The 13,437-nt window shown below is 38.9% G+C and overlaps 1 pseudogene; it reads left to right on the top strand.

The window, feature by feature from the left end:
• The first annotated feature begins 11,951 nt into the window (after positions 1-11,951).
• Positions 11,952-13,206, top strand: LOC118974438 (dnaJ homolog subfamily A member 1-like; annotated as a pseudogene).
• The last annotated feature ends 231 nt before the right edge of the window (positions 13,207-13,437 follow it).

The raw sequence follows: 13,437 nt of genomic DNA, 5'->3' as shown, positions 1-13,437 counted from the left end.
TTCTTCCCATCACCACACGTTCCTCTGTGCCTCTGAGAGTAGATGTTTCAACTTCTGGCTTTTGTTGTGAACCTCCTCCCATCTGGAAGCATGAGCTGTCACTGAATGGACACAGGATATCTGTCTTTAGGAGGGCCATCGTCCGGGCCATCCAGGGCGCTGTGAACAGCCAGCGTTTTTGATATGATTCGATTTGGGATCAGGGCCAAGGCCCTTGTTGTGCAGCTGTAGTGGAGTTGAATCAACGCCTGGTGGAGTACACAGGGAGACGAGAAGGAAATGCAAGTCTGGAAACCTGCTAGAGAAGGTGAGATTGACCTCGATGTGGGGACTAGAGAAAACAAGAAATTACTAAATTCCTTGGCAGAGAATATAAGGAATGGGAATTTATACAGTCCAAGAGAGTGTTTGTCATTATTTAGATGCTGAGGTGTTAGGGACATCACTATTTTCTTCACATCCTCGGGCATATACACCTCTGCTGTAAAATGCACTATACTTTACCCCTGTTGAAGAGCATAATCCGTGTAAATCTCCATAGTCCAATGGTGAAGTTTTAAGTCATGTTCTATGACCATTTCTTTATGAGCAAGTAAAGTCTTGTGTAGCTTGAGTATTTCAGCAAGTTCCTGTCTTGTAAGCAGGAACTACTGATGTAATGGTTGGGCCATTGCCTTTACCCAACGAGAACAAAGTAAATCAAGAATTAAATATCCTAAATTATACTAAAAATGTTTGTTTCAGCTTCTGGTCTTGCCACGAGTCTGTGAGAGACCTGGTTATGTTATGAACAGCCTTCTTCATGGGTGAGAATAAGCAAACCTCCTACCCTGTTTCAAATTGCTCTCCTGTAGACATCTGTAGGTTTCTCTGATACCGTTGTTATGGAAGAATTCCAGAATGATGATGTTTTGAATTAGTCAAAGTCATTTAGAAAAAGTTTCATTCAAACCTCAGCCCCATCAGGAAAAGGATATCAAAACTAAATAAAGTCACAAATAACAGCCATAGAAAACTTCTTAAATACCTCCTATTATAGGATTATTTCTTTACAATGCAAGGTGAAATTCAAGGCAATACATAAAATTCTTCAAGACAATAAGGAAAATAAAAAGGAAATAAAGTAGTAATTCAAAGCCATAAGGAACTCAAATTCCTCCCAGAATTATCCTGTTTATGTACACTGGGGACACAAAACTGTTTGCCTCCAAACTCCACAGAATCTGTAGATCTGGTAACTCATCTGTATGTTTTATTTTACGTAATGCAGTTGTATAGAAATAGCTAACATTTATTGTTTCTGTGTGGCACAGTTCTAAGTGCTTCGCATATGTTTACTACTTAATTTCCATTTAGCCTTTGTTATTCCCACTTAGAAAATGAGGCACACAGTCCTGGCTGGTGTAGCTCAGTGGATTGAGCACAGGCCTGTGAACCAGAGGATTGCGGTTTGGTTCCCAGTCAGAGCACATGCCTGGGTTGCAGGCTGGTTCCCTTCAGGCCAACTCCCAGCAGGGGATGCATGAAAGGCAAGCATACATTGGTATTTCTCTCCCTCTCTCTTTTAAGATAAATAAATAAATAAATAAAATCTATAGATAAGTAAATAAATATAGATAAATAAATAAATAAAATCTTTTAAAAAAGGCAACAACAGTTTATTAAAAAGAAAATAAGGCACACAAAGGATAGTAATTTTTTTCAAGCTGCACAGGTAGGAAATAGAAATACTAAAATCCAATCCCAGGAGATCTGATTCAGGCTTTAAAATGCTTAATCACATACAGTAAGGCCTCTCTAAAATTTTTAATTTGCTACAAATATTTTTTAAATCCTATGATTTTTAAATAGAGTTTCCTGCCTTGGCTGGAGCATCATCTCATAAACCGAAGGGTCATGGGTTTGATTCCTGGTCAGGGCACATACCTGGGGTGTGGGTTTGGTACAGGAGGCAACTGATCTTTTCCCTCTCCCCCTCCCTCCCTCTGTAGGATCAGTGGGTAAACCCTTGAGTGAAGATTAAATAGGAAGGAAGGAAGGGAAGGAGGGAGGGAGGGAGAGATTTTCCTGAGTGGAAGGAAGAAGCAAAGAGAGCTGTTCAAAAATTCTAGGATCAAACGTTACACTGCTGTGTTCATTTTTTTAAAAAAACCTTTCACTGCCCTAGTGAATACAAAGAATGTGTCCCCATCCAGATACAACACCAAATTTAATGTTACAGGAGTGTATATGAACTTGGAATCTTTAATGATGATAGATGAGCGACATGGGAGAACCTAATCTAAACAAATTGATTTGCACTAAACACAAAGCTCAAATTCATGGCACCACCTAGAAACGCTCTCTGAAAGGCTAAATCTTTGGATTTTGATGCTATTTGGAAGAGGGGTGGTTTCTGCTAATAGGACAGACTTCGTGCAACATATGTTAAGAAAAATTTTGGAAGCACTTGAAAAATACAAGTTGGAAGCTCACTCTTGCAAAAAAGAAAAAAAAAGTCCTTAAAATATTTTGGAGCTTTTAAGAGAAAGTCAATAATAAAATTAGTACGAACACAGAGAAAGGGCTTTATGAGTCAAGTGGCTGTTGTTTTTCTAAATGTCAGCATGGAAACCCAAACAACAAGAGGTGAGTCGGGTCCCTGGAAAGACTGACTGGGAAAGCTGAGTGTTAAGTTTGTGACGTGGTTGATGGCAACCAAAAATTGTCAAGTGTGTGATGACAGCGTATTTCCTGGAACTAGGGGCTGCTTCAAGACATATAAACAAGGGTCATGTTGTGGGGGCCTGAGCTTCAAACCCCGATGGGATCTATATGTAGCAGTATTAGCAGTGGCTTGAACAATGTTTCCCAAGTTCCAGAGAACAAAGGTCTCTGGAACTTGAACACCATTCACAGATAGTTTGAGCTGAGCTTTATAAGGAACCGACAATCTTCATACGTAGCAGAGGAAAATACCCAAGTTGAAAGCACGACTCGCTCTGTTTTTATTTTGATGTCATGAAAAATAACCAATTTTAACACGTAACTTGCACTTTGCTTTCATTTTAATAGCATGATCATGAAAATATAGTGCTTGGCTACTGATAGAGGCTAGGACTTCATTAAAAAGTTTAGGGTTTCACCCTGAAAATCATACTTAATTGAATTCTTAACTTTAATTCATGATTACTTCCTCTAAAATTGTGATTATCTACTCTAAGCAAAGCAGAAGAGTGTGTTCTCCTTCAAAGTTACCAAATCTCTCTAAGCCTTAATTTTCTCACCTATAAAAAAAAAAAGGAAGGTTTGGTCTAAACTCTCTATAAGAGTTTGTGGGTTTTTTTGCTCATCCTCATAATTAAACTCAGATGTTGATATGACCTCCCTAGAGTGACTATTAGCTCCAACAGAAGAAGTGAGGCCTGTGTGTGTGTGTCATATGTGTGTGTCATATATGTATATGACATATATGACACACACACGAGGTCTCTCCAGAAAAAGCCCAACCATTGTTAATACAGTGAGAACAGCTTGTACAACATCCATGTAACTTGGCAGCCAAGGAGAGTGGACTGGAATGCACATGTGTGAACAATGATGACTTCACTGTCGTAGGAGCGGTAGACGCCACTGAGTGAGCATGGGTACTGTGTCACAGTTGCATTAAAAATTACTGAGTGAGTAAAGCAATGAATCTGCATCAAATTTTGTATTAAGCTTTAACCTTCTTCCATAGAAACTATTCAGATGATTCAGAAGGCCACAGCTCTGGGCGAGTGGTGATTGGCGGTTCCATCACGACAATGTGCCTGCTCATGCGTCACATTTTCATGCAGTGTTTTTTAGCAAAACATCAAATCACCCAGGGGTCTCAGTCCCCCTACAGTCCAGATTTGGTGCCCTGTGGCTTCTGGCTTTTCCCAAAACTAAAATCACCTTTGAAAGGGAGAGATTTCAGACCATCAGTGAGATTCAGGAAAATATGACTGGGCAGCTGATGGCAATTGGAAGAACTGTGTGAGGTCCCAAGATGCCTGCGTTGAAGGGGACTGAGGCATCATTGTCTAATGCACAATGTTTCTTGTATCTTGTATCTTCTTCTGTATATACTCTATTTTTTCATAGTATGTGGTTGGATATTTTCTGGACATACCTCATTGTATATAATATAATAATACTCATCAGTGAAATATGATACTCAGGAAAGTTACCACACTATAAACTTAATAAGAAAGCCTCTGTGAAAACCGGAAAACTTACCCAGCTTCACCAATATGATACTCCAGAACATTTTTTTTTTCTTACAGAGGAAGAAAAGCACTTTGCAAAATATCTAAAAATCAGTTTAAATAGACTTGTGACTACTTCTAAAGCCTTGGGTGTTTCGGGCTCACACCCTACCATTTACGTTACTGTTCATGTTACCGTTTATGGAAACAATGAAGTGTTTTTCTTTAAAAGTCTTTCCCCTCTAATTTAACAGGGATAAAACTGAGTCAACAATGGAGTTCTGGGAAGCAGACAAACTGAAAATGTCAATAAGCCATTAAAGACATGCTCTCTCTAAACATCTCTTTAAAGATATTAGGAAGTTGCATTGATCCTGAATTCTTACGAAGAGAAAAAGACCTTTAGGTAGAACACAGGACTGAAGAGTAGCCGAGGAACCCAGCATAATCATGATTCTTTTTCCTTACAAATTCTTTCTGATCCACAGTCTGGGAAAACAAGGTCAAGGCTTACAAATTTTCAAGGAGAAGGAAAATCCCATGTTCACTTGGCCATTCAGCAATTGCATTCCCTATAGTATCTCCTAATCCTTTTCGTAAAATGGAGGAAATTTCTTTAGCAGAAAGTACCCAGTGCTCGGAAGCAGCCTAGTCTGGTGGCATACAGTGATTTTGTCTTTCATCTATTTTTATACTCAGAGTTGGGATGAGATTCTACATACAATGACCACAGAGCATTCCCAATGAGGTTGGGACCACATTCCCAACCTCTGTAAAACTTTTACCTAATCCAACAGAGCTCAAATCTTATAGTGATGGCAACACAACTTTGGGAATATGCCAACAATGAATAAATGGTACATTTTAAGTGGGCGCATTAAATGGTATATAAATTATATCTCAACAAAGAGGTTATAAAAATTTTTAGTGTGTGGAGTCAAATAGGATACAGTTTCTTGAGTCTCAGACGAAAGGGTAGAATTTCTAGATGCTAAGTCCAGGCAACTGTATTTTAAACAAACATCTCAGGTGACTCTAGTGAAATGGTACAAGGTTCACTCTTTCAAGAAAATCTAGAAAGGTAACCCTGGCTGGTGTAGCTCAGTGAATTGAGCACTGGCCTGCAAACCAGAGGATCGCGGTTCAATTCCCAGTCAGGGCACGTGCCTGGGTTGCAGGCCAGTTCCCAGCAGGGGACTCATGAGAGGCAACTGTTTGCTATTGATATTTCTCTCCCTTTCTCCTTCCCTTCCCCTCTAAAGATTAAAAGAAAAGTTCTAAACAGGTAATGTATTTTGCTACTTCCCCTAAATAACAACAACAAAAGCCAACTCACAAATATTCAGAATAATCTACCATCAACAAAAGAGTAGCAGTTCTTCAGAAATCATAAATTTGATCCAATTCTTAATTCTCCATTATGAATGTGAGTATTATCAGTATTTTAGGAACCATGATAAATATTTGCTGAAACTATAACAGGAATCCCCTTAGATAACTTGTATGAGCATTGAATGAGCCACAAAAGAATTTTTCTTACTATACATTTTTTATTTAGTTTTAAAATATATTTTATTGATTATGCTATTACAGTTCTCAAAAAAAATTTCCCTTTTGCCTTCATTGGCCCTGTACCTTCTTTCCTCAAGCAATCCCTCCCTTTAGTTCAAGTCTATGGGCCGTGCATATAAGTTCTTTGGCTTCTCCATTTCCTGTACTATTCTTGAGACACACACACACACACACACACACACACACACACACACATGTCTATTTTGTACCTACCAAATATGTTTCTTAATCCCTGAACCTTTTCCCCATTCTCATCCTTCCCCTTCCTGACTGATAACCCTCCAAATGATCTCCATATCTACGATTCAGTTCCTGCTCTGGTTGTTTGCTTAGTTTGTTTGTTTGGTTTTTTAGATTCAGTTGTTGATAGTTGTGAATTTGTTGCCCTTTCAATGTTTATAGTTTTGTTCTTTTTCTTAAGTCCCTTTAAGTTTCATATAAAAAGGGCTTTGTAATGATAAACTCCTTTAGCTTTACCTTATTCTGGAAGCACTTTCTCTGCCTTTCTATTCTAAATGATACCTCTGCTGGATAGAGCAATCTTGGATGTAGGGCCTTGCTTTTTATCACTTTGAATACTTCTTGCAAAATTTCTTGCAAAATACTTCTTGCAAAAGGGACCACTCGTCCCTTCTTCCTTGCAAAATTTCTTTTGAGAAATCAGCTGACAGTCTTATGGGAACTTCTTTGTAGATAACTCTCTTCTTTTCCCTTGGCACTTTCAATATTCTCTCTTTATCTTTAAACTTTGGCATCTTAATTATGATGTGTCTTGGTGTGGCCCTCTTTGGGTCCAACTTGTTTGGGGCTCTCTGAGCTTCCTGGACTAGTATGCCTATTTTCTTTGCTAAATTAAGAAAGTTTTCTTTCATTATTTTTTCAAATAGATTTTCAGTTTCTTGCTCTTCCTCTTCTCATTCTGGCATCTATATAATTTAGATATTGGTATGTTTAAAGTAGTCCTAGGGGTTCCTAAACTCATCCTCATTTTTTTGAAATCTATTTTCTTCCTGTTGCTCTGATTGAATGCTTTTTTCTTTCTTGTTTCAAATCATTGATTTGATTCTCAGCTCATCCTCTCCACTGTTGGTCCCCTGTAGATTGTTATTTCACTTAGTGTAACCTTCATTTCTTCCCTGATGTTTTTGCCATCCTCAAGGAACATCCCTGATGTTCATTGAGCATCCTGATCACTAGTGTTTTGAACTCTGCATCTGATAGGTTGGTTATCTCTATTTTGCTTGTTTCTTTCACTGGGGTTTTTATTCTGTTCTTTCATTTGGGCCATATTTTTTTGCCTACTCAATTCGGCCTCCTCCCTGTGTTTGTTTTTGTGGATTAGGCAGAGCAGCTGCTTTGACTCCTTGTCTTAGAAAAGGCACCTGTAAATTGTGTGGGGCAGAGCCTTTGATTATCGCCAGAGTCAGGCACCCCGCTTCACTGCTTTGTGGCTCTGTGTGGGGGGAGGGCTCAGAGAGGGGACAATGCCACTGCCTGGCTTCTGGATGTTTGCCCCACACTTGCCCCATTTCCAGTCATTGTACCCACTTCACATATGCGACTGGCACCCTCCAACTGTTGCCTTGCTGGTGAATATCAGAGTGGGTGGGTTTGTGTATGTTCTAAGTCCATGTGGACCCTTTAAATGGACTCTCCTGAAAATCCATTCTCTTTTGCCACCCCAACCCCCACTGGTATCCCTCCCAGTTTTTATCCACCACACGTGGGTGTGGGACCACCTGTTCCTCTGTTGCTACTGTCAGCTCTCCACACCACACTGTATCTCTGCTCATCTTTAGGACTCAACCCCTCCTACCCATCTGGATGAATGTGGCTTCTTTAGATCCTTGGTTGTCAGACTTCCATACAGCTTAATCTCCTGACAGTTCTAGTTGTTATTTCTTTTGAGATATAGTTGTAATTCTTTCTGTGGCTGCACTAGGAGGCAAAACATGTCTATCTATGCCTCCATCTTTGCCGGAAGTCCCCTGCATATTTTCTTACTGAGTCCTCACAAAGACCCTACTGAATTATAGGAACTGTAAGTCACCTGTCTTCTCTATAGGTAGAGATTCAGCAGGTTAAATGTCACGCCTAAAATGTCCAACTGATAACTCACTAATCTGCTTGGATACTAGGTTTTCTGACTCCTAGTTCAGCACTCTTTTCACCATAAATATCTGTCTTTAAAAATGCTTCCTCAGCATGTACCAGCATGGCTTGCCCCTAACCTTTAGAAGCTATTGTTTGAGCACATTTGTGAAGTTTCTATTGTTAATGATGCTAAGAAACTGTACATCTTTTTTCTACCTGCACCACAAAAAGAAAGTGTACAATTTAACACATTTCCCCCAATTCCCTGTAACAGTTTTTGTCTAAAGACACTGGATTAATGTACATCAGCCATGGGGAGCATATGTGAGTGTATGGAGTGTGTGTGTGTGTGTGTGTGTGTTGAGAGAGTGTGTCTCCATTGTTTGTGGAGAAAAGGATTAAACATTATTCTAATGTGAAATTATGATCATTTACTAATTTGCACATGGACTGTTAAAAGAACTGATGTTTATTAGATATTTACTATATTATGCCTTTGTACCCCCCTCCAGTCGCCAACCCTGTCCCACCCCCATTGCTTAAAGACATGTATCTGGCTGCTCCACTCAGATCCCACTATGTCCCTAAGGTGAACTAATATCCCCACGAACTACTCAAGCCTATAAATCCCTTGATCTTCTCACTTTTATTAACCTTCACCTTCACCTCCATTCTACTTTAGTTATCCACTTCTGGGGCAATGTCATCACTCTGATCTTTCCCTGTCTTTGAAATGTTTATTTCAAAGATCCCACTGATCACAGTTGTCTCATTTCAAGTCAAAGAATTCTTCAGTCATGGTCAACCCTTTCCTCTTTATTTCCTTTCAGGAAAATCTTGGATTCTGTATTCATTTCTTTAGCCACGCCTTTGTGAATTCCCAGACTTTCTGGCCCCATTGTCCTTTTGCCACAGGCTCCCCTTTCTCAGGCCTTCTGCTGGACCAGCGGCTCTCTCCGTTTCTCTCTCTGACTTCATCTGGGCTTCCATGCTGCCTGGAAATTCTTCCAACTTCTTTTCAGTTTTTCCACTTTTATCAAATCTTTAAACATAAGAACTTGGCCAAGAGACCAACTAGATGAACTCTCTTCTTTGCAGGAAAAAAAAATGGGATTTTTCATAAGAAAATCTTCGATTACTATCACCAAATCTATAAAATTACCTGCATTCCACAACTCATCTTTTCCTTCTTTTCTTTTGCTTCAGTAGGATAGGTGTGTCTCCCTTGTACTAAGGGAAGACACTTCAACAACTTTTCACATATCTATTGACTCCCTCTGTTATGATTGATTCCCTTATATTTTCATTCAGATATACCAAATCTTCTATCTTAAAATAAAAACAAAACAAAAAATGCTTTTCTTGCCTTGAGGAGCTCTTCAATCTACCATTTTCTTCTTACACTTACTCGCTCAAGTCAGAAGCAGCTTTTATCCCTTCCTTGTCTTTGTCCCCTACATCCAATTGAAATGTATTTCTGTCAAATCTATTTCCTCAGTATCTCTTTATTCATTAAGTTTTCTTTATTTCCAATGCAAAGGCTTTAAATAAATGTTGTCCAATAGAAAAATAATGTGAATCATGTGTAAATGTTAAAATTTTTCAGTAGCTACAAAAAGTAAAAACAATGAAATTAACTTTAACAATCTATTTTATTTAACCCAATATATTCAGAAATGTTGTTTCAATATATACTCATGATAAGAATTATTAATGGTATATTTACCTTCTACCTTTGGATTAACTACATCTAAATATATAGTTGCTAGTTCCTGCCCTATTGGACAGTGCAGCCCTAGATGGACATCTCTTGTCTGATTCCATCAGTTCTTTGCTGAATACCCAGAGGAAGCTTCCAGTGTTTTTCTTGTCTCCTGTTGGGGCCCCCTCCCGTATGTTCTGTATACCACAAAAAGAATAACTTTTCTAAAAATAAAAGTTCATGTTGTTTTTCTCCATAGGACTCTGTGTGCTTTCTCACAGATCTGTAAGCTTGCCCACTTGTTCCAGCTTCGACTCTTCCTTTTTGGACTCCATAATATAGCACATAACCCCCACTAAATGTAATTTTGGCCCTTAAAGCCACGTTGATCTTCTTGGGCCTTGGTCACTGCGTGTTCTGTTTCTTTTGCTTAGCTGTTCTTCATTCTCCATGTCCTGATTCATCCTCAATGGGCTAACTGCTACTCGTATTTCAAATCTCCCCAAGAATCTTCTCTCATCACCTAGGTCTGGATTATGTGTTCCTCCGGAACTCTTAGTTTCTTCTACCATAGCCTTTATTGTGCTATTGATACTTTCTTTATATTTAGCTATCTTCCCCATTTGACCTTAACTACAGTCAGAGCATGGGCAACACTGCATAATATTCATTGAGTAAGTGAATGAGTAAATGAACAAATGTAATTGTTTTAGTAACAGGAGAGAGAGAGAGAGAGAGAGAGAGAGAGAGAGACCTTTGCTATTTGCAAATTCCGTGATTTAAAAGTCATTTTTTCTCTTGTTCTTTCTTCATTCCTTGGATCTCATTAATTTCCAGATGAATTTGTTTCAAAAGAAATAATTTCTTTAAGGTATGTATTAAAAGGTAAAGAGTATGAAATAGCTCTTTCACTGGAAGACAGGAAAATTCCCACACAGAATAACTGAAAATTGCATAGCATGTGTTAGAAGAATTAACATTTGATTTTGTAGTGAAATAACTATTATTAAAGTTAACAATGCCTCCATGTCACTAAAACTAATGGACATTTTAAATCTTGGATATCTGACCTATTTTTCGGGTGCCAGTATTTTAAAACTCATCTCCCGCATCCCTGGAACCTTATTCTTCTGGTTTTCTTCTGTCTCCCTGACTGTCCCTTTTCATTCTCCTTTCTCAGCATTTAAATGTTAGAGTGCCTCAAAACTAGACCACTAGTTCTTTCTAGTCTCATTCTCTGCTCTCTCCCTAAATAGTCCCATCCAGTTCATGACTCTATTTTCTCTATACCAATGTTTCTCCAACATGTAGTTCAATGCCAAGCCTGTCTTTTTGTCCCTAAATCTATCATCTAAGTATCAACTTAAGATCTCCTTTCACAGAGACAAATGACCTCAAATTGAACAAAATGAAAATAGAACTAATGACCACCTGTAAAGTTCACTCTCTCTCCAGTGTTTTCTGTCTCATTGAATGACACCACCCTGCATGTACTTATTCAAGCCAGAATACTGGAAATCATCTTACATACCTCCTTCTCTTCTAATCTCTATCTCCAACCAATATTTAGTGAATATTTATCCAGTCAAAATTACTGAATTAATATTATGAGTTTTGCATAAATAAAGTATATAGAGTTTTTAAAGCATATGTGTGTGTTATATTTCCAACATATATATTTGCATAGCTATGGAATATTTTCTGGAGTCCCACACAACATTTATCTAAATGTTATTATTCGTTCTGCCTTTTTGTACATCCATGGGAAACTCTTTAGTTTCCTGACTAAGTGAGGATAATACCATAGTTGGCTTCATTTTTGTTAGTCAGAGGGGCAAGAAATATGAGCATTTGGGATACCAGTTAACATTTACATCTATCTCACATTTTTGAGGAGTTTGTAACATAATAGCAAAGACTTAGAATTGGAGAGGAGCAGCATGTACAATCTTTGGGAGCTAAACCTCTGAATCCAGGGAAAACCCATGCTGTCTTTTTCCTCCTAATTTGCCTCTAATTAGTTAAGGACAATTAAAATACAGAGGAACTATTGAGAAAGAGTATGTCCTTAGGGTGCAATTGCCTTTATTTCCCTTCCTCTTTCGGTGATAAATAAGCAAGAAAGGTCTATATCCTTTCTTTACCTAGAATTAGTGAACAGGACAACCACGGGCTGTCATCCAGACTGTCAGAGCCCAAGCTCACTGGCAGTGCTGAGAGAGCTTTAGCCTTGTGTTATAAAACTGACAATACTGGGAACGTTCCAGAACACTTGGTAAGAAGGGGATGAGCAGTGGCTTTCTGAGCTGTGAAGCAACAATCTCTTTCCTGCCCCTCCACACCTGCCTCAGCCTGGTCACCAGCTGTCAGAAATGGTGAAAGCAACCAATTACTATCATGCTTTGGGGGTCAAGCCCAATGCTACCCAAGAAGAATTGAACAAGACTTACAGGAAGTGGGCCTTGAAGTAGCACCTTGGTAAGAATCCAAATGAAGGAAAGAAGTTTAAACAGATGTCTCAAGCTTACAAAGTGCTCTCTGAGACCAAGACAAGGGCATTATATGATAAAGGAGAACCGGCAATTAAAGAAGGTGGAACAGGTGGTGGCTTTAGTTCCCCCATGGACATCTTTGATGTTTTTTGGAGGATGAGGAAGGACGCAGAGGGGGAAAAGAGGTAAAAATGGTGTGCATCAGTTCTCAATAACCTTAGAAGATTTATCCAACGAGACAACAAGAAAACTAACTTTGCAAAAGAATGTGATTTGTTACCAATGTGAATGCTGAGGCAGCAGAAAGGAGCCGTAGACTGCTGTCCCAACTGCCAGGGTACTGGTATGCAAATAATAATTCACCAGATAGAACCAGGAATGGTTTAGCACATTCAGTCTGTGTGCATGGGGTGCCAGGGCCTTTGGGGAATGGATCAGTCCTGAAAATAGATGCAAAATCTGCAATGGAAGGAAGATAGTTTGAGAGAAGATTCTAGAAGTTCAAATGACAAAAGCATGAAAGATAGCCAAAAGACAACATTTTGTGGTGAAGGAGACCAACAACCAAGACTAGAGCCAGGAGATACTACCATTGTTTTAGATCAGAAGGACCACATCGTTTTCATTGAACGAGAAGACCTTTTCATGTGTATGGGCATACAGCTGGTTGAAGCATTGTGTGGCTTCCAAAAGCCAATAGATACCCTTAGCAACCAAACCATAGCCATCACCTCTCATTCAGATCAGATTCTCAGGCATGGAGATATCAAGTGTGTGCTAAATGAAGGCATTTGTCATAGACTGTATGATAGACTAATTTATCATAGACTAATTTATCATAGACTATATGAAAAGGGTTGTCTGATCATTGAATTTAAGGTAAACTTTCCTAAGAAAGGCTTTCTCTCTCCTGATAAACTCTCTTCTGCCTAAAAGGAAGGAAGTAGAAGAGACTGATGAAATGGACCAGGTAGAACTGGTAGCCTTTGATCCAAATCAAGAAAGATGGTGCCGTTACAATGGAGAAGTGTATGAGGATGATGAACATCATCCTAGGGTTGGTGTTCAGGGTCAGACCTCTTACTGGGGCCCGTGAACAACACTCACTGCTGGCATTTCACATACAGTAGTGAATGAGTGAGGGCCTATAGTCATAATATGCTCACTGCTTGCTATTGCTTTTGTTTTAATATTCAACTATAGTAGTGTTTTAAAAGTTAAATGAAGAATGAACTCAAAATACAAAAATTCAAGGGAAAAAAAAACCTGACAATACTGTTTCTCATCAAAGTAGGTCTGTTTGGGCCACATGGGCAACATAACGCCTGCGTGTTTACCTTTGTCCTAGAAAGAAGAATTCTTTTTA

Source organism: Sturnira hondurensis, unplaced genomic scaffold, assembly GCF_014824575.4.
Source record: "Sturnira hondurensis isolate 20B ecotype Veracruz unplaced genomic scaffold, ASM1482457v3 Scaffold0019428, whole genome shotgun sequence".
Lineage (NCBI taxonomy): Eukaryota > Metazoa > Chordata > Mammalia > Chiroptera > Phyllostomidae > Sturnira > Sturnira hondurensis.
This window is presented reverse-complemented; position numbering and strand designations above follow the sequence as displayed.